Source organism: Cherax quadricarinatus, chromosome 44, assembly GCF_038502225.1.
Source record: "Cherax quadricarinatus isolate ZL_2023a chromosome 44, ASM3850222v1, whole genome shotgun sequence".
NCBI lineage: Eukaryota > Metazoa > Arthropoda > Malacostraca > Decapoda > Parastacidae > Cherax > Cherax quadricarinatus.
This window is the reverse complement of record NC_091335.1, coordinates 18,009,268-18,029,340: the sequence shown is the minus strand read 5'-3', so window position 1 is coordinate 18,029,340 and position 20,073 is coordinate 18,009,268. Positions and strand designations below refer to the sequence as shown.

The 20,073-nt window shown below is 44.7% G+C and overlaps 1 protein-coding gene across 2 annotated transcripts in view; it reads left to right on the top strand.

The window, feature by feature from the left end:
* The window catches only part of uex (metal transporter uex), a 428,924-nt gene that overhangs the window by 18,342 nt on the left and 390,509 nt on the right, over nt 1-20,073 (top strand). The window lies entirely within an intron of this gene.

The following is a 20,073-nucleotide window of genomic DNA, read 5'->3' as shown; positions in this document are numbered from 1 at the left end:
CTAAACCCGCGCGGATCATTCATCGCAAGTACTGTTGCGGGCTCGATCCTCGGTTCAGTAAGCTCAAGATATGCTACCTAGATGTACTCGTCTAACTGCCAGACTGCCCGTGTGTGAAACTTGACAAGCAAAAGTTATCACCATCACAGAATCAGGTATTTCAGCGGAGATATAAACCGAACTAAGCTGCGTATAACTGATGAAATATGTGAATACACAGCCAGAGGCTTGGTCACAGTATGTTGTCCACACACCTTGTAAGACAGGAAGACTTACTAGTAAGGTTCCTGGTTCAGTGTGTGTGTGTGTGTGTGTGTACTCGCCTATTTGTAGTTGCAGAGTCGAGTCTTAGCTCCTGGCCTTGCCCTTCAACTTCCAATTGTGACCCCTTGTTGCTGTGTCCCATCACTAAAACATCCTGTCCCTATCCACGCGTGTGTGTGTGTGTGTGTGTGTGTGTGTGTGTGTGTGTGTGTGTGTGTGTGTGTGTGTGTGTGTGTGTGTGTGTGTGTGTGTGTGTGTGTGTGTGCGCGCGCTAACGTATATAGGGTTCCATATTAATAGCATCTTAGCTCCTGTCCCCGCCCCTCAACTTGCTGTTAGCTAGATTCACGCCTAGCCTCGTGGGCCTCATCGTACCCGCTCTTTAAACTATATATGAAGGCTGCCTCCTCCACTCCATCGAGATCACTCCACTTCCCGACCACCTTGAGACTGAAGAAATACTTCCTGACATCTCCGTGACTCATCTGCATCTTTAACTTTCAGCTGTGCCCCCGAGTACCTGTTTCTCGCCTCTCAGCCTGCTCCTGTCAACCCTATCCATTCCTCTGAGTATTTTGTATGTTATCATGTCTTCCCTGGTTCTTGTCCTCCAGTGTCGTTAGATTCAGTTCGGTTCGCCTCTCCTCGTACCAAGCTTCATTCATTACATACTACTGCACTTTCTCTTTTTCTTAAGGTGTTTTTTCATGTGTGAGTTCCATGCATACTCTAAGATGGTCCTGACGTTTGTTATATAAAGTGCCCGGAACAACTTTGTTGAGATGCCCGAAGACTGTTCCTAGATTTGCCAGACGAACACTGGCTGCTGAGGTCATTCGGCTGATGTGAGTTTTGGACGATATTTCAGGCACTGCTCACCCCTAGGTCTTTTTTTTTTATTTTTTTTTTTGATGGAAGTCTACAGCCTCTGTTCCCGGAGTTTATGCTCTGTGTCCGGTCTTCTGGCCCCTTCCCCAGTTTTCATAACCTTACATTTGCTGGGGTTAAAATCAAACAACCACTTGTTTGATTAATTTTGCATTTTGCCCAGATGCATTTAGAACCTTTTTCTGATGCTGAAAATGGTGTAAAATACCGACAAGTTGATGCAAGATACATGTACAACAGTTGGATATGTTCATTGTTGGAATGTTTCGCTTGCACAGTAGGCTTCCACTACACCTGCTGCCTCTGTATTTGACTGAAAAAGCCTGTTGTGTAGGCGAAACGTTTCAACATAAATATACCCAACTGTTGTACATGTGTCTTAATCATCAGCCTTTTCCTGTCCCCATCTGATATCATTTTGGTCAGCCTTGTCTCTGTGACAGCTACATTGTCTGGGGTTACCTCAGCTGTTTATTCTTTCGGTTCGTCACACATGTTTGATAATCCATCCGGACGTGTGTGTGTGTACTACTGTGAGGTTACTTTCTCTTATCATACACTTGTTTGTTTTGTCTACTTTTTTGCAGGAATGAGGGGAAGTAGGGCAGGGGTTGGTGTGTGTCACTGCAGGGGGAGGGGACAGGGATAAAGCTACAGGTAGGGAAGGGGTGGTGCGGGAGTTGGTTCTGGGGAGGTGGGGACTGGCCCACAGTTGGTCCTGCTGGGAAAGGGGCTGGGGTTGCATCTGTAGGAGTTTCATGAGGTTGGTTGCTCCCTCCTCGTGTCCTTGCACCTGCTTCTCTTGTCCGTGCCTGGCGGGTCTGCACGTCGGCCGGGTCACCACATGAAGACCCGGGCCAGGCCAACCTACCTGTACTTCTACTTGGTTTTCACGTACTCTGCTGTTCCCTCTCCGTTATTTCCTGTCCATCTCTTGATATGCACAGTTGTAGCATGGTTCCCGAGGCAAGCTTTCTGCTGCAGGATGGTGTTGTTCGCTAGGAAGTCTTTCTGTTGCAGGATGGTGTTGTTCGCTAGGCAGGTTTTCTGCTGCAGGATACTGTTGTTCCCGAGGCAGGTTTTCTGCTGCAGGATACTGTTGTTCCCGAGGGAGGTTTTCTGCTGCAGGATACTGTTGTTTCCGAGGCAGGTTTTCTGCTGCAGGATACTGTGCTGCAGGTACCCGAGGCAGGTTTTCTGCTGCAGGATACTGTTGTTCCCGAGGTTTTCTGCTGCAGGATACTGTTGCAGGTAGGCAGGTTTTCTGCTGCATGATACTGTTGTTCCCGAGGCAGGTTTTCTGCTGCAGGATACTGTTGTTAGGTTCCCGAGGCAGGTTTTCTGCTGCAGGATACTGTTGTTGTTCCCGAGGCAGGTTTTCTGCTGCAGGATACTGTTGTTCCCGAGGCAGGTTTTCTGCTGCAGGATACTGTTGTTCCCGAGGCAGGTTTTCTGCTGCAGGATACTGTTGTTCCCGAGGCAGGTTTTCTGCTGCAGGATACTGTTGTTCCCGAGGCAGGTTTTCTGCTGCAGGATACTGTTGTTCCCGAGGCAGGTTTTCTGCTGCAGGATACTGTTGTTCCCGAGGCAGGTTTTCTGCTGCAGGATACTGTTGTTCCCGAGGCAGGTTTTCTGCTGCAGGATACTGTTGTTCCCGAGGCAGGTTTTCTGCTGCAGGATACTGTTGTTCCCGAGGCAGGTTTTCTGCTGCAGGATACTGTTGTTCCCGAGGCAGGTTTTCTGCTGCAGGATACTGTTGTTCCCGAGGCAGGTTTTCTGCTGCAGGATACTGTTGTTCCCGAGGCAGGTTTTCTGCTGCAGGATACTGTTGTTCCCGAGGCAGGTTTTCTGCTGCAGGATACTGTTGTTCCCGAGGCAGGTTTTCTGCTGCAGGATACTGTTGTTCCCGAGGCAGGTTTTCTGCTGCAGGATACTATCCCAAGCTACAGTATATGTTAGTAAAAGGTTTGTCAGCTTGTGGTGAAAATGGTTGGGACAACCAAGATGAATGAGGCAGCTGTGCAACATTTCGGAATCTTTATTGAGGAAAAACGTTTAGCCAGCCAGTTGCTTCTTCAGTCCTGTACAGAGAATAACAGAGGAAAATGAGGAGTATGAGGTAATCATTCCCACAGCCTGGAGTCGATGTGTTCAGTCCATCAGTATTGGACTGACGAAGCCACTGGCTGGCGAAACATTTGTGTTCAGGTTTCCCACCCTCACCTGCCATCCTCACCTGCCACCCTCACCTGCCATCCTCACCTGCCATCCTCACCTGCCACCCTCACCTGCCATCCTCACCTGCCATCCTCACCTGCCACCCTCACCTGCCACCCTCGCCTGCCACTTTCACCTGCCACCCTCACCTGCCACCCTCGCCTGCCACCCTCGGCTGCCACCCTCGCCTGCCACCCTCGCCTGCCACCCTCGCCTGCCACCCTCGCCTGCCACCCTCGCCTGCCACCCTCGCCTGCCACCCTCGCCTGCCACCCTCGCCCTTCTTACTCTCACATCCGAACCTTTGTTTAATTTCTTATTTTTTTCATGCTGTTGTGGAAGGTGTTGTCAGCCTTAAGTATGACGCATGTGGTCACCATCTGTTGTGACCTATGGAAGGTGGTGCCAGTCTTATGACGCATGTGGTCACCATCTGTTGTTGTGACCTGTGGAAGGTGGTGCCAGTCTTATGACGCATGTGGTCACCACCTGTTGTTGTGACCTATGGAAGGTGGTGCCAGTCTTATGACGCATGTGGTCACCACCTGTTGTGACCTATCAATCAATCAATCAATCAAGTTCATTCTCTATAAGGATTACAATGCTGAGTTTACAGATTTTGGTTATTGTGTGGTTTACATGTAATAAAATACTAATTACAGAGGGGGCCACTAGAACACCTAGCATGGCTAGGCATTTCGGGCAAACTTAGATTAATTCTTAACCCTAAATTATTACAAATTATGGAGTAAGTTGACTAAATACTAAGTGACTAAATACTAGTTTGTGAGTTTAGCAATGTGAATGCTTCTGTTTTGGCACAATACATAGTTTCTATATTGGAGTATCACAGGCAAACTTGTGACTAGTTAGGAATCATTATTTTAAGCTTAAGATTCGCATTTCTGTGTTTATAGTCAAATGGGTGAGTGAGTGAGTGTAAGTGTGAACCACCAGGTGGTTTTTTATATAGTTGTCGGGGTGGATCAGGGAGATAAGATGTTTTCTAACGGTAGTTCTGAAGATGATGAATGTGTCTGCAGTTCTAGAGTTTTCAGGTAAGGTGTTCCAGATTTTAGGGCCTTTGACGTACATTGAATTTTTGCAAAGGTTTAGTCTGACACGGGGAATGTCGTAGAGATGTTTGTGTCTGGTGTTATGCCTGTGGGTTCTGTCACAACTATCAAGAAAGCATTTAAGGTCAAGGTTAGGAAGGTGGTGCCAGTCTTATGACGCATCTGGTCACCACCTGTTGTTGTGACCTATGGAAGGTGGTGCCAGTCTTATGACGCATCTGGTCACCACCTGTTGTTGTGACCTATGGAAGTTGGTGCCAGTCTTATGACGCATCTGGTCACCACCTGTTGTGACCTATGGAAGGTGGTGCCAGTCTTATGACGCATCTGGTCACCACCTGTTGTTGTGACCTATGGAAGTTGGTGCCAGTCTTATGACGCATCTGGTCACCACCTGTTGTTGTGACCTATGGAAGGTGGTGCCAGTCTTATGACGCATCTGGTCACCACCTGTTGTTGTGACCTATGGAAGGTGGTGCCAGTCTTATGACGCATCTGGTCACCACCTGTTGTTGTGACCTGTGGAAGGTGGTGCCAGTCTTATGGCGCATGTGGTCACCACCTGTTGTTGTGACCTATGGAAGGTGGTGCCAGTCTTATGATGCATCTGGTCACCACCTGTTGTTGTGACCTATGGAAGGTGGTGCCAGTCTTATGACGCATCTGGTCACCACCTGTTGTTGTGACCTATGGAAGGTGGTGCCAGTCTTATGGCGCATGTGGTCACCACCTGTTGTTGTGACCTATGGAAGGTGGTGCCAGTCTTATGATGCATCTGGTCACCACCTGTTGTTGTGGCCTATGGAAGGTGGTGCCAGTCTTATGACGCATGTGGTCACCACCTGTTGTTGTGACCTGTGGAAGGTGGTGCCAGTCTTATGGCGCATGTGGTCACCACCTGTTGTTGTGACCTATGGAAGGTGGTGCCAGTCTTATGACGCATCTGGTCACCACCTGTTGTTGTGACCTATGGAAGGTGGTGCCAGTCTTATGACGCATGTGGTCACCACCTGTTGTGACCTATGGAAGATGGTGCCAGTCTTATGGCGCATGTGGTCACCACCTGTTGTGGTGACCTATGGAAGGTGGTGCCAGTCTTATGACGCATGTGGTCACCACCTGTTGTTGTGACCTATGGAAGTTGGTGCCAGTCTTATGACGCATCTGGTCACCACCTGTTGTGACCTATGGAAGGTGGTGCCAGTCTTATGACGCATCTGGTCACCACCTGTTGTTGTGACCTATGGAAGGTGGTGCCAGTCTTATGACGCACGTGGTCACCACCTGTTGTTGTGACCTATGGAAGGTGGTGCCAGTCTTATGATGCATCTGGTCACCACCTGTTGTTGTGGCCTATGGAAGGTGGTGCCAGTCTTATGACGCATGTGGTCACCACCTGTTGTTGTGACCTGTGGAAGGTGGTGCCAGTCTTATGGCGCATCTGGTCACCACCTGTTGTTGTGACCTATGGAAGGTGGTGCCAGTCTTATGACGCATCTGGTCACCACCTGTTGTTGTGACCTATGGAAGGTGGTGCCAGTCTTATGACGCATGTGGTCACCACCTGTTGTGACCTATGGAAGATGGTGCCAGTCTTATGGCGCATGTGGTCACCACCTGTTGTGGTGACCTATGGAAGGTGGTGCCAGTCTTATGACGCATGTGGTCACCACCTGTTGTTGTGACCTATGGAAGGTGGTGCCAGTCTTATGACGCATGTGGTCACCACCTGTTGTTGTGACCTGTGGAAGGTGGTGCCAGTCTTATGACGCATGTGGTCACCACCTGTTGTGGTGACCGGAAGTTGTTTATTGGAGCCTTGTCTTGAAGTACAAAACCTGGTGGTGACGCGGACGTTGTAACTGGTGTCAGTGTCTGCTTGTGCTGCCTCCTGCTCCTGTCTCATCCGTGCCTGCTGTTTCATCATCGTTCTGTTTACTTCCTGCTTCCCCTTCTTCCACTAGTCTTTGTGCTAACTTCTCCCGTTCCTCTCTCCTTGCCTGTCAGTATCCCTTCTTTCCTGTCTCTTCTTGCCTTTCCACTTCTGTCTCTCTGCTACCAAGTCTTTATGGCGTGGCACTTTCCTGAGAGACGTAGGTGATATTCTTGGGAATGATTCTTGGTTGGGGCCTGACGTGCGTCTCCTATATAAAGGTCATATTAGATGATCTGTTGGCCCTAGACATTACAGTGGTGTACCAGTGTACCTCCAGGGCTGATGGAGGGATCCTGCTGTGCCGTGCCTGCCTGGAGTCCCAGCCACTCCCCGGCTTGCCCTTCACTCTTACACTGGGACATTCTGTACTCTTCCTGTTGTGAGTTTGACGTGCAGCCGATAACCCAGTTTATGTTAGCCTTTTCCTGGCAAGGAGAGAGGCAACCGTTCGCCTGTGGTGCGATGCTTCCAGTGCCGTTGAGTGTGACCTTAATGTGCCTGTGTTCTATGTGGGTGTATGGGAAGCATATTCTCTTCAAGTCATTATTTCACTCTTGCTAAAACAGTCAAACGGGTGACTGTTCACGAGTCAGTTACCCGTAAACATAAGACCTGTAACTGGTGAGTTATAATGAAACATGCCGCATATTCTGAACATTTTATTTTTCTACCATACCGGCCGTGTCCCACCGAGGTACCGGCCGTGTCCCACCGAGGTACCGGCCGTGTCCCACCGAGGTACCGGCCGTGTCCCACCGAGGTACCGGCCGTGTCCCACCGAGGTACCGGCCGTGTCCCACCGAGGAAGGTTACCCGAAAAATGAGGAAACGAAAGTTTTTCTTCTTTTTATATTTAGTAATTTATACAGGAGAAGGGGGTTACTAGCCCCTTGTTCCCGGCATTTTCCTACGGCTTCTGTCACATTTCCCCCAGACTACAATTGTTTACTCTGCAGTGATGAGTGCCTCTCATTCTTAATATTCCTTCGTCTTCATCACAGTGTTGTTCTCACCCACCTGGTAACATGCGTCTTCTACACTCAGACGTCTATATCTTAGTGTATATGTTCTAGGTTTGTTTTATGCCATATTTTAGGAAATATTTTAGTCTTCACTGGTGGTGAAAAGTGACATGCAGCCATGTTAACCCAGGGGAGTCGGTAGGTTTGAAACCTAAAATAGGAACCAGGCAGCTCCATGTAGGTGTTCACCAGCAGGCAGCTCCATGTAGGGTTCACCAGCAGGCAGCTCCATGTAGGTGTTCAGCAGGCAGCTCCATGTAGGGTTCACCAGCAGGCAGCTCCATGTAGGGTTCACCAGCAGGCAGCTCCATGTAGGTGTTCAGCAGGCAGCTCCATGTAAGTGTTTACCAGCAAGCAGCAGAGTGTCAGTGTTCATCAGTAGGCAGTTCAATGTCGGTGTTGATCTGTAGGCAGTTCAATGTCGGTGTTCATCAGTAGGCAGTTCAATGTCGGTGTTCATCAGTAGGCAGTTCAGTGTCAGTGTTCATCAGTAGGCAGTTCAGTGTCAGTGTTCATCAGTAGGCAGTTCAATGTCGGTGTTCATCAGTAGGCAGTTCAATGTTGGTGTTCATCAGTAGGCAGTTCAGTGTCAGTGTTCATCAGTAGGCAGTTCAGTGTCGGTGTTCATCAGTAGGAAGTTCAGTGTCAGTGTTCATCAGTAGGCAGTTCAATGTCCGTGTTCATCAGTAGGCAGTTCAATGTCGGTGTTCATCAGTAGGCAGTTCAATGTTGGTGTTCATCAGTAGGCAGTTCAGTGTCGGTGTTCATCAGTAGGCAGTTCAGTGTCGGTGTTCATCAGTAGGCAGTTCAGTGTCAGTGTTCATCAGTAGGCTGTTCAATGTCGGTGTTCACCAGTAGGTAGTTCAGTGTCGGTGTTCACCAGTAGGCAGTTCAATGTCGGTGTTCACCAGTAGGCAGTTCAGTGTCGGTGTTCATCAGTAGGCAGTTCAATGTCGGTGTTCACCAGTAGGTAGTTCACTGTCAGTGTTCATCAGTAGGCAGTTCAATGTCGGTGTTCATCAGTAGGCAGTTCAGTATCAGTGTTCACCAGCAGACAACTCATTTCTCACCAACAGGCAGCTTAGTGTTCACCAGCAGGCAGTTCAGTGTTCACCAGTAGACAGTTCAGTGTTCACCAGCAGACAGTTCAGTGTTCACCAGCAGACAGGTCAGTGTTCACCAGCAGGCAGCTCAGTGTTCACCAGCAGACAGGTCAGTGTTCACCAGCAGACAGGTCAGTGTTCACCAGCAGACAGGTCAGTGTTCACCAGCAGACAGCTCAGTGTTCACCAGCAGACAGCTCAGTGTTCACCAGCAGGCAGCTCAGTGTTCACCAGCAGACAGGTCAGTGTTCACCAGCAGACAGGTCAGTGTTCACCAGCAGACAGCTCAATGTTCACCAGCAGACAGCTCAGTGTTCACCAGCAGACAGCTCAGTGTTCACCAGCAGACAGGTCAGTGTTCACCAGCAGACAGCTCAATGTTCACCAGCAGACAGGTCAGTGTTCACCAGCAGACAGCTCAGTGTTCACCAGCAGACAGCTCAGTGTTCACCAGCAGACAGCTCAGTGTTCACCAGCAGACAGCTCAGTGTTCACCAGCAGACAACTCAGTGTTCACCAGCAAACAGCTCAGTGTTCACCAGCAGACAGCTCAGTGTTCAACAGCAGGCAGTTCACATTCTAACAATATCATTTTCAGTTTTCATTTTGTTTTCAATAGGCGTTAAGTTTTTTGTATAACAAGTGTGAATGTAGTGGAGAGTTTTGTTGTGACAACATTGATAACAATCACTGGTAAAACAAATGTTCCGGCTGATTGATGCTAAATGTTGGAGTTTTTTATGTGTATCTTATGTGTTGCTGAGTTTGGTAAATAATGGTAGCAGCTGGTTGTGGAGGGTAGGTTATCTTTATGGTAGTTTGTGGAGGGATGGTTATCTTTATGGTAGTTTGTGGAGGGTAGGTTATCTTTATGGTAGTTTGTGGAGGGTAGGTTATCTTTATGGTAGTTTGTGGAGGGATGGTTATCTTTGTGGTAGTTTGTGGAGGGTAGGTTATCTTTATGGTAGTTTGTGGAGGGATGGTTATCTTTGTGGTAGTTTGTGGAGGGATGGTTATCTTTATGGTAGTTTGTGGAGGGTAGGTTATCTTTATGGTAGTTTGTGGAGGGTAGGTTATCTTTATGGTAGTTTGTGGAGGGTAGGTTATCTTTATGGTAGTTTGTGGAGGGTAGGTTATCTTTATGGTAGTTTGTGGAGGGTAGGTTATCTTTATGGTAGTTTGTGGAGGGTAGGTTATCTTTATGGTAGTTTGTGGAGGGTAGGTTATCTTTATGGTAGTTTGTGGAGGGTAGGTTATCTTTATGGTAGTTTGTGGAGGGTAGGTTATCTTTATGGTAGTTTGTGGAGGGTAGGTTATCTTTATGGTAGTTTGTGGAGGGTAGGTTATCTTTATGGTAGTTTGTGGAGGGTAGGTTATCTTTATGGTAGTTTGTGGAGGGTAGGTTATCTTTATGGTAGTTTGTGGAGGGATGGTTATCTTTATGGTAGTTTGTGGAGGGTAGGTTATCTTTATGGTAGTTTGTGGAGGGTAGGTTATCTTTATGGTAGTTTGTGGAGGGTAGGTTATCTTTATGGTAGTTTGTGGAGGGTAGGTTATCTTTATGGTAGTTTGTGGAGGGTAGGTTATCTTTATGGTAGTTTGTGGAGGGTAGGTTATCTTTATGGTAGTTTGTGGAGGGATGGTTATCTTTATGGTAGTTTGTGGAGGGATGGTTATCTTTATGGTAGTTTGTGGAGGGTAGGTTATCTTTATGGTAGTTTGTGGAGGGTAGGTTATCTTTATGGTAGTTTGTGGAGGGATGGTTATCTTTATGGTAGTTTGTGGAGGGATGGTTATCTTTATGGTAGTTTGTGGAGGGTAGGTTATCTTTATGGTAGTTTGTGGAGGGTAGGTTATCTTTATGGTAGTTTGTGGAGGGATGGTTATCTTTATGGTAGTTTGTGGAGGGTAGGTTATCTTTATGGTAGTTTGTGGAGGGTAGGTTATCTTTATGGTAGTTTGTGGAGGGTAGGTTATCTTTATGGTAGTTTGTGGAGGGATGGTTATCTTTATGGTAGTTTGTGGAGGGTAGGTTATCTTTATGGTAGTTTGTGGAGGGTAGGTTATCTTTATGGTAGTTTGTGGAGGGTAGGTTATCTTTATGGTAGTTTGTGGAGGGTAGGTTATCTTTATGGTAGTTTGTGGAGGGTAGGTTATCTTTATGGTAGTTTGTGGAGGGTAGGTTATCTTTATGGTAGTTTGTGGAGGGTAGGTTATCTTTATGGTAGTTTGTGGAGGGTAGGTTATCTTTATGGTAGTTTGTGGAGGGTAGGTTATCTTTATGGTAGTTTGTGGAGGGATGGTTATCTTTGTGGTAGTTTGTGGAGGGATGGTTATCTTTATGGTAGTTTGTGGAGGGTAGGTTATCTTTATGGTAGTTTGTGGAGGGTAGGTTATCTTTATGGTAGTTTGTGGAGGGATGGTTATCTTTATGGTAGTTTGTGGAGGGTAGGTTATCTTTATGGTAGTTTGTGGAGGGATGGTTATCTTTATGGTAGTTTGTGGAGGGTAGGTTATCTTTATGATAGTTTGTGGAGGGATGGTTATCTTTATGGTAGTTTGTGGAGGGTAGGTTATCTTTATGGTAGTTTGTGGAGGGATGGTTATCTTTATGGTAGTTTGTGGAGGGTAGGTTATCTTTATGGTAGTTTGTGGAGGGTAGGTTATCTTTATGGTAGTTTGTGGAGGGTAGGTTATCTTTATGGTAGTTTGTGGAGGGATGGTTATCTTTATGGTAGTTTGTGGAGGGTAGGTTATCTTTATGGTAGTTTGTGGAGGGATGGTTATCTTTATGGTAGTTTGTGGAGGGTAGGTTATCTTTATGATAGTTTGTGGATGGATGGTTATCTTTATGGTAGTTTGTGGAGGGTAGGTTATCTTTATGGTAGTTTGTGGAGGGTAGGTTATCTTTATGGTAGTTTGTGGAGGGATGGTTATCTTTATGGTAGTTTGTGGAGGGTAGGTTATCTTTATGGTAGTTTGTGGAGGGATGGTTATCTTTATGGTAGTTTGTGGAGGGTAGGTTATCTTTATGGTAGTTTGTGGAGGGATGGTTATCTTTATGGTAGTTTGTGGAGGGTAGGTTATCTTTATGGTAGTTTGTGGAGGGATGGTTATCTTTATGGTAGTTTGTGGAGGGTAGGTTATCTTTATGGTAGTTTGTGGAGGGATGGTTATCTTTATGGTAGTTTGTGGACGGTACGTTATCTTTATGGTAGTTAGTGGAGCGATGGTTATCTTTATGGTAGTTTGTGGAGGGTAGGTTATCTTTATGGTAGTTTGTGGAGGGATGGTTATCTTTATGGTAGTTTGTGGAGGGTACGTTATCTTTATGGTAGTTTGTGGAGGGATGGTTATATTTATGGTAGTTTGTGGAGGGTACGTTATCTTTATGGTAGTTTGTGGAGCGATGGTTATCTTTATGGTAGTTTGTGGAGGGTAGGTTATCTTTATGGTAGTTTGTGGAGGGATGGTTATCTTTATGGTAGTTTGTGGAGGGTAGGTTATCTTTATGGTAGTTTGTGGAGGGATGGTTATCTTTATGGTAGTTTGTGGAGGGATGGTTATCTTTATGGTAGTTTGTGGAGGGATGGTTATCTTTATGGTAGTTTGTGGAGGGTAGGTTATCTTTATGGTAGTTTGTGGAGGGTAGGTTATCTTTGTGGTGGTTTGTGGAGGGATGGTTATCTTTATGGTAGTTTGTGGAGGGTAGGTTATCTTTGTGGTGGTTTGTGGAGGGATGGTTATCTTTATGGTAGTTTGTGGAGGGATGGTTATCTTTGTGGTAGTTTGTGGAGGGTAGGTTATCTTTATGGTAGTTTGTGGAGGGTAGGTTATCTTTATGGTAGTTTGTGGAGGGTAGGTTATCTTTATGGTAGTTTGTGGAGGGTAGGTTATCTTTATGGTAGTTTGTGGAGGGATGGTTATCTTTGTGGTAGTTTGTGGAGGGTAGGTTATCTTTATGGTAGTTTGTGGAGGGTAGGTTATCTTTATGGTAGTTTGTGGAGGGTAGGTTATCTTTATGGTAGTTTGTGGAGGGATGGTTATCTTTGTGGTAGTTTGTGGAGGGTAGGTTATCTTTATGGTAGTTTGTGGAGGGTAGGTTATCTTTATGGTAGTTTGTGGAGGCATGGTTATCTTTATGGTAGTTTGTGGAGGGTAGGTTATCTTTATGGTAGTTTGTGGAGGGATGGTTATCTTTGTGGTAGTTTGTGGAGGGTAGGTTATCTTTATGGTAGTTTGTGGAGGGATGGTTATCTTTGTGGTGGTTTGTGGAGGGATGGTTATCTTTATGGTAGTTTGTGGAGGGATGGTTATCTTTGTGGTAGTTTGTGGAGGGTAGGTTATCTTTATGGTAGTTTGTGGAGGGTAGGTTATCTTTATGGTGGTTTGTGGAGGGATGGTTATCTTTGTGGTAGTTTGTGGAGGGTAGGTTATCTTTATCGTGGTTTGTGGAGGGTAGGTTATCTTTATGGTAGTTTGTGGAGGGTAGGTTATCTTTATGGTAGTTTGTGGAGGGTAGGTTATCTTTGTGGTGGTTTGTGGAGGGTAGGTTATCTTTATGGTAGTTTGTGGAGGGTAGGTTATCTTTATGGTAGTTTGTGGAGGGATGGTTATCTTTATGGTAGTTTGTGGAGGGATGGTTATCTTTGTGGTGGTTTGTGGAGGGATGGTTATCTTTGTGGTAGTTTGTGGAGGGTAGGTTATCTTTATGGTAGTTTGTGGAGGGTAGGTTATCTTTATGGTAGTTTGTGGAGGGTAGGTTATCTTTATGGTAGTTTGTGGAGGGTAGGTTATCTTTATGGTAGTTTGTGGAGGGTAGGTTATCTTTATGGTAGTTTGTGGAGGGTAGGTTATCTTTATGGTAGTTTGTGGAGGGTAGTTTATCTTTATGGTAGTTTGTGGAGGGATGGTTATCTTTGTGGTAGTTTGTGGAGGGTAGGTTATCTTTATGGTAGTTTGTGGAGGGTAGGTTATCTTTATGGTAGTTTGTGGAGGGTAGGTTATCTTTATGGTAGTTTGTGGAGGGTAGGTTATCTTTATGGTAGTTTGTGGAGGGTAGGTTATCTTTATGGTAGTTTGTGGAGGGTAGGTTATCTTTATGGTAGTTTGTGGAGGGATGGTTATCTTTGTGGTAGTTTGTGGAGGGATGGTTATCTTTATGGTAGTTTGTGGAGGGATGGTTATCTTTATGGTGGTTTGTGGAGGGTAGGTTATCTTTATGGTAGTTTGTGGAGGGATGGTTATCTTTATGGTAGTTTGTGGAGGGATGGTTATCTTTATGGTAGTTTGTGGAGGGATGGTTATCTTTATGGTGGTTTGTGGAGGGTAGGTTATCTTTATCGTGGTTTGTGGAGGGTAGGTTATCCTTATGGTGGTTTGTGGAGGGTAGGTTATCTTTATCGTGGTTTGTGGAGGGTAGGTTATCTTTATGGTAGTTTGTGGAGGGTAGGTTATCTTTATGGTAGTTTGTGGAGGGTAGGTTATCTTTGTGGTGGTTTGTGGAGGGTAGGTTATCTTTATGGTAGTTTGTGGAGGGTAGGTTATCTTTATGGTAGTTTGTGGAGGGATGGTTATCTTTGTGGTGGTTTGTGGAGGGATGGTTATCTTTGTGGTAGTTTGTGGAGGGTAGGTTATCTTTATGGTAGTTTGTGGAGGGATGGTTATCTTTGTGGTAGTTTGTGGAGGGTAGGTTATCTTTATGGTAGTTTGTGGAGGGTAGGTTATCTTTATGGTAGTTTGTGGAGGGTAGGTTATCTTTATGGTAGTTTGTGGAGGGTAGGTTATCTTTATGGTAGTTTGTGGAGGGTAGGTTATCTTTATGGTAGTTTGTGGAGGGTAGGTTATCTTTATGGTAGTTTGTGGAGGGATGGTTATCTTTGTGGTAGTTTGTGGAGGGTAGGTTATCTTTATGGTAGTTTGTGGAGGGATGGTTATCTTTATGGTAGTTTGTGGAGGGATGGTTATCTTTATGGTAGTTTGTGGAGGGATGGTTATCTTTATGGTGGTTTGTGGAGGGATGGTTATCTTTATGGTAGTTTGTGGAGGGATGGTTATCTTTATGGTAGTTTGTGGAGGGATGGTTATCTTTATGGTAGTTTGTGGAGGGATGGTTATCTTTGTGGTGGTTTGTGGAGGGATGGTTATCTTTGTGGTGGTTTGTGGAGGGATGGTTATCTTTGTGGTGGTTTGTGGAGGGATGGTTATCTTTGTGGTAGTTTGTGGAGGGTAGGTTATCTTTATGGTAGTTTGTGGAGGGTAGGTTATCTTTATGGTAGTTTGTGGAGGGTAGGTTATCTTTATGGTAGTTTGTCGAGGGTAGGTTATCTTTATGGTAGTTTGTGGAGAGATGGTTATCTTTGTGGTAGTTTGTGGAGGGTAGGTTATCTTTGTGGTAGTTTGTGGAGGGTAGGTTATCTTTATGGTAGTTTGTGGAGGGATGGTTATCTTTGTGGTAGTTTGTGGAGGGTAGGTTATCTTTATGGTAGTGTGTGGAGGGTAGGTTATCTTTATGGTAGTTTGTGGAGGGTAGGTTATCTTTATGGTAGTTTGTGGAGGGTAGGTTATCTTTGTGGTAGTTTGTGGAGGGATGGTTATCTTTATGGTAGTTTGTGGAGGGTAGGTTATCTTTATGGTAGTTTGTGGAGGGTAGGTTATCTTTGTGGTAGTTTGTGGAGGGTAGGTTATCTTTATGGTAGTTTGTGGAGGGTAGGTTATCTTTATGGTAGTTTGTGGAGGGTAGGTTATCTTTGTGGTAGTTTGTGGAGGGTAGGTTATCTTTATGGTAGTTTGTGGAGGGTAGGTTATCTTTATGGTGGTTTGTGGAGGGTAGGTTATCTTTATGGTAGTTTGTGGAGGGTAGGTTATCTTTATGGTGGTTTGTGGAGGGTAGGTTATCTTTATGGTAGTTTGTGGAGGGTAGGTTATCTTTATGGTAGTTTGTGGAGGGTAGGTTATCTTTATGGTGGTTTGTGGAGGGTAGGTTATCTTTATGGTAGTTTGTGGAGGGATGGTTATCTTTATGGTAGTTTGTGGAGGGATGGTTATCTTTGTGGTAGTTTGTGGAGGGATGGTTATCTTTATGGTAGTTTGTGGAGGGATGGTTATCTTTATGGTAGTTTGTGGAGGGATGGTTATCTTTGTGGTAGTTTGTGGAGGGATTGTTATCTTTATGGTAGTTTGTGGAGGGTAGGTTATCTTTATGGTGGTTTGTGGAGGGTAGGTTATCTTTATGGTAGTTTGTGGAGGGATGGTTATCTTTATGGTAGTTTGTGGAGGGATGGTTATCTTTATGGTAGTTTGTGGAGGGATGGTTATCTTTATGGTAGTTTGTGGAGAGGTTATCTTTATGGTGGTTTGTGGAGGGTAGGTTATCTTTATGGTAGTTTGTGGAGGGATGGTTATCTTTGTGGTAGTTTGTGGAGGGTAGGTTATCTTTATGGTAGTTTGTGGAGGGTAGGTTATCTTTATGGTAGTTTGTGGAAGGATGGTTATCTTTGTGGTAGTTTGTGGATGGTAGGTTATCTTTATGGTAGTTTGTGGAGGGTAGGTTATCTTTATGGTAGTTTGTGGAGGGTAGGTTATCTTTATGGTAGTTTGTGGAGGGTAGGTTATCTTTGTGGTAGTTTGTGGAGGGATGGTTATCTTTATGGTAGTTTGTGGAGGGTAGGTTATCTTTATGGTAGTTTGTGGAGGGTAGGTTATCTTTATGGTAGTTTGTGGAGGGTAGGTTATCTTTATGGTAGTTTGTGGAGGGATGGTTATCTTTGTGGTAGTTTGTGGAGGGTAGGTTATCTTTATGGTAGTTTGTGGAGGGTTGGTTATCTTTATGGTAGTTTGTGGAGGGTAGGTTACCTTTATGGTAGTTTGTGGAGGGTAGGTTATCTTTGTGGTAGTTTGTGGAGGGTAGGTTATCTTTATGGTAGTTTGTGGAGGGTAGGTTATCTTTGTGGTAGTTTGTGGAGGGTAGGTTATCTTTATGGTAGTTTGTGGAGGGTAGGTTATCTTTATGGTGGTTTGTGGAGGGTAGGTTATCTTTATGGTAGTTTGTGGAGGGTAGGTTATCTTTATGGTGGTTTGTGGAGGGTAGGTTATCTTTATGGTAGTTTGTGGAGGGTAGGTTATCTTTATGGTAGTTTGTGGAGGGTAGGTTATCTTTGTGGTAGTTTGTGGAGGGTAGGTTATCTTTATGGTAGTTTGTGGAGGGTAGGTTATCTTTGTGGTAGTTTGTGGAGGGTAGGTTATCTTTATGGTAGTTTGTGGAGGGTAGGTTATCTTTATGGTGGTTTGTGGAGGGTAGGTTATCTTTATGGTAGTTTGTGGAGGGTAGGTTATCTTTATGGTGGTTTGTGGAGGGTAGGTTATCTTTATGGTAGTTTGTGGAGGGATGGTTATCTTTATGGTAGTTTGTGGAGGGATGGTTATCTTTATGGTAGTTTGTGGAGGGATGGTTATCTTTATGGTAGTTTGTGGAGAGATGGTTATCTTTATGGTGGTTTGTGGAGGGTAGGTTATCTTTATGGTAGTTTGTGGAGGGATGGTTATCTTTATGGTAGTTTGTGGAGGGTAGGTTATCTTTATGGTAGTTTGTGGAGGGTAGGTTATCTTTATGGTAGTTTGTGGAGGGATGGTTATCTTTGTGGTAGTTTGTGGAGGGTAGGTTATCTGTATGGTAGTTCGTGGAGGGTAGGTTATCTTTATGGTAGTTTGTGGAGGGTAGGTTATCTTTATGGTAGTTTGTGGAGGGATGGTTATCTTTGTGGTAGTTTGTGGAGGGTAGGTTATCTTTATGGTAGTTTGTGGAGGGATGGTTATCTTTATGGTAGTTTGTGGAGGGTAGGTTATCTTTATGGTGGTTTGTGGAGGGTAGGTTATCTTTATGGTAGTTTGTGGAGGGTAGGTTATCTTTGTGGTGGGTTGTGGAGGGTAGGTTATCTTTATGGTGGGTTGTGGAGGGATGGTTATCTTTATGGTAGTTTGTGGAGGGTAGGTTATCTTTGTGGTGGGTTGTGGAGGGATGGTTATCTTTGTGGTGGGTTGTGGACGGATGGTTATCTTTGTGGTGGGTTGTGGAGGGATGGTTATCTTTGTGGTGGGTTGTGGAGGGATGGTTATCGTTATGGTAGTTTGTGGAGGGATGGTTATCTTTGTGGTGGTTTGTGGAGGGTAGGTTATCTTTATGGTAGTTTGTGGAGGGATGGTTATCTTTGTGGTGGTTTGTGGAGGGATGCTTATCTTTGTGGTGGTTTGTGGAGGGATGGTTATCTTTGTGGTGGGTTGTGGAGGGTAGGTTATCTTTGTGGTGGGTTGTGGAGGGATGGTTATCTTTATGGTAGTTTGTGGAGGGTAGGTTATCTTTGTGGTGGTTTGTGGAGGGATGGTTATCTTTGTGGTGGTTTGTGGAGGGATGGTTATCTTTATGGTAGTTTGTGGAGGGTAGGTTATCTTTGTGGTGGGTTGTGGAGGGATGGTTATCTTTGTGGTAGTTTGTGGAGGGATGGTTATCTTTATGGTAGTTTGTGGAGGGATGGTTATCTTTGTGGTGGGTTGTGGAGGGTAGGTTATCTTTGTGGTGGGTTGTGGAGGGTAGGTTATCTTTGTGGTGGGTTGTGGAGGGATGGTTATCTTTGTGATAGTTTGTGGAGGGTAGGTTATCTTTGTGGTGGTTTGTGGAGGGATGGTTATCTTTGTGGTGGGTTGTGGAGGGATGGTTATCTTTGTGGTAGTTTGTGGAGGGATGGTTATCTTTATGGTAGTTTGTGGAGGGTAGGTTATCTTTGTGGTGGGTTGTGGAGGGATGGTTATCTTTGTGGTAGTTTGTGGAGGGATGGTTATCTTTGTGGTAGTTTGTGGAGGGATGGTTATCTTTATGGTAGTTTGTGGAGGGATGGTTATCTTTATGGTAGTTTGTGGAGGGATGGTTATCTTTATGGTAGTTTGTGGAGGGATGGTTATCTTTGTGGTAGTTTGTGGAGGGATGGTTATCTTTGTGGTGGTTTGTGGAGGGATGGTTATCTTTATGGTAGTTTGTGGAGGGATGGTTATCTTTGTGGTGGTTTGTGGAGGGTTGGTTATCTTTATGGTAGTTTGTGGAGGGTTGGTTATCTTTATGGTAGTTTATTGAGGGTTAGTTATCTTTGTGGTAGTTTGTGGAGGGTTGGTTATCTTTGTGGTAGTTTGTGGAGGGTTGGTTATCTTTATGGTAGTTTGTGGAGGGTTGGTTATCTTTATGGTAGTTTATTGAGGGTTAGTTATCTTTGTGGTAGTTTGTGGAGGGTTGGTTATCTTTATGGTAGTTTGTGGAGGGATGGTTATCTTTGTGGTGGTTTGTGGAGGGTTGGTTATCTTTATGGTAGTTTGTGGAGGGTTGGTTATCTTTATGGTAGTTTATTGAGGGTTAGTTATCTTTGTGGTAGTTTGTGGAGGGTTGGTTATCTTTGTGGTAGTTTGTGGAGGGTTGGTTATCTTTTCGGTAGTTTGTGGAGGGTTGGTTATCTTTTTGGTAGTTTATTGAGGGTTAGTTATCTTTGTGGTAGATGGTAATGATGGTGTGTGTGTTTATGTGTATATATATATGTACACACAGAATTTCTCCAGTATTCAGTCAGTTGTATATAAAGTAAGAGCACTGTGTATACAACACACACAGTTCAGTATCTTGAGTACCCTAGTAAATCTGACATAGGCAAGAAACCTGAATCCTTACAAGATGTGACTCAGTAACAGCATTATTTTCTTAATAAAAATCTCACTAAGCAAGGCTTTGTTGTGACGAGTTTGTGTACCTGTGGTTCACTACATGTGTCTCATCTCCAGTACCTTTGTTGTAACAAGTTTGTGTGTCTGTGGTTCACTACATGTGTCTCATCTTCAGTACCATTGTTGTGACAAGTTTGTGCACCTGTGGTTCACTACATGTGTCTCATCTCCAGTACCTTTGTTGTGACAAGTTTGTGTACCTGTGGTTCACTACATGTGTCTCATCTCCAGTACCTTTGTTGTAACAAGTTTGTGTGTCTGTGGTTCACTACATGTGTCTCATCTCCAGTACCTTTGTTGTGACAAGTTTGTGCACCTGTGGTTCACTACATGTGTCTCATCTCCAGTACCTTTGTTGTAACAAGTTTGTGTGTCTGTGGTTCACTACTTGTGTCGCATCTCCAGTACCTTTGTTGTAACAAGTTTGTGTGTCTGTGGTTCACTACTTGTGTCGCATCTCCAGTACCTTTGTTGTAACAAGTTTGTGTGTCTGTGGTTCACTATATGTGTCTCATCTCCAGTACCTTTGTTGTAACAAGTTTGTGTACCTGTGGTTCACTTCATGTGTCTCATCTCCAGCACCTTTGTTCACTAAACTCTTCTATTGTCGTTAGAAGCAGAACATAGATTGCTAACATAATTTTATCTTGAAATGTTCAAAATTAATTTAACGGTGTTGCATATACAGTTGTTGTGTGATTGAATTATTTATTGTATTAAATTCTGTAACGATTCCAAACTAAACTTAGTGTATTTTAGAAAATTACTTTAAATCATAATGGAAAGATTCGAACGTCGAAGGTTTTTCT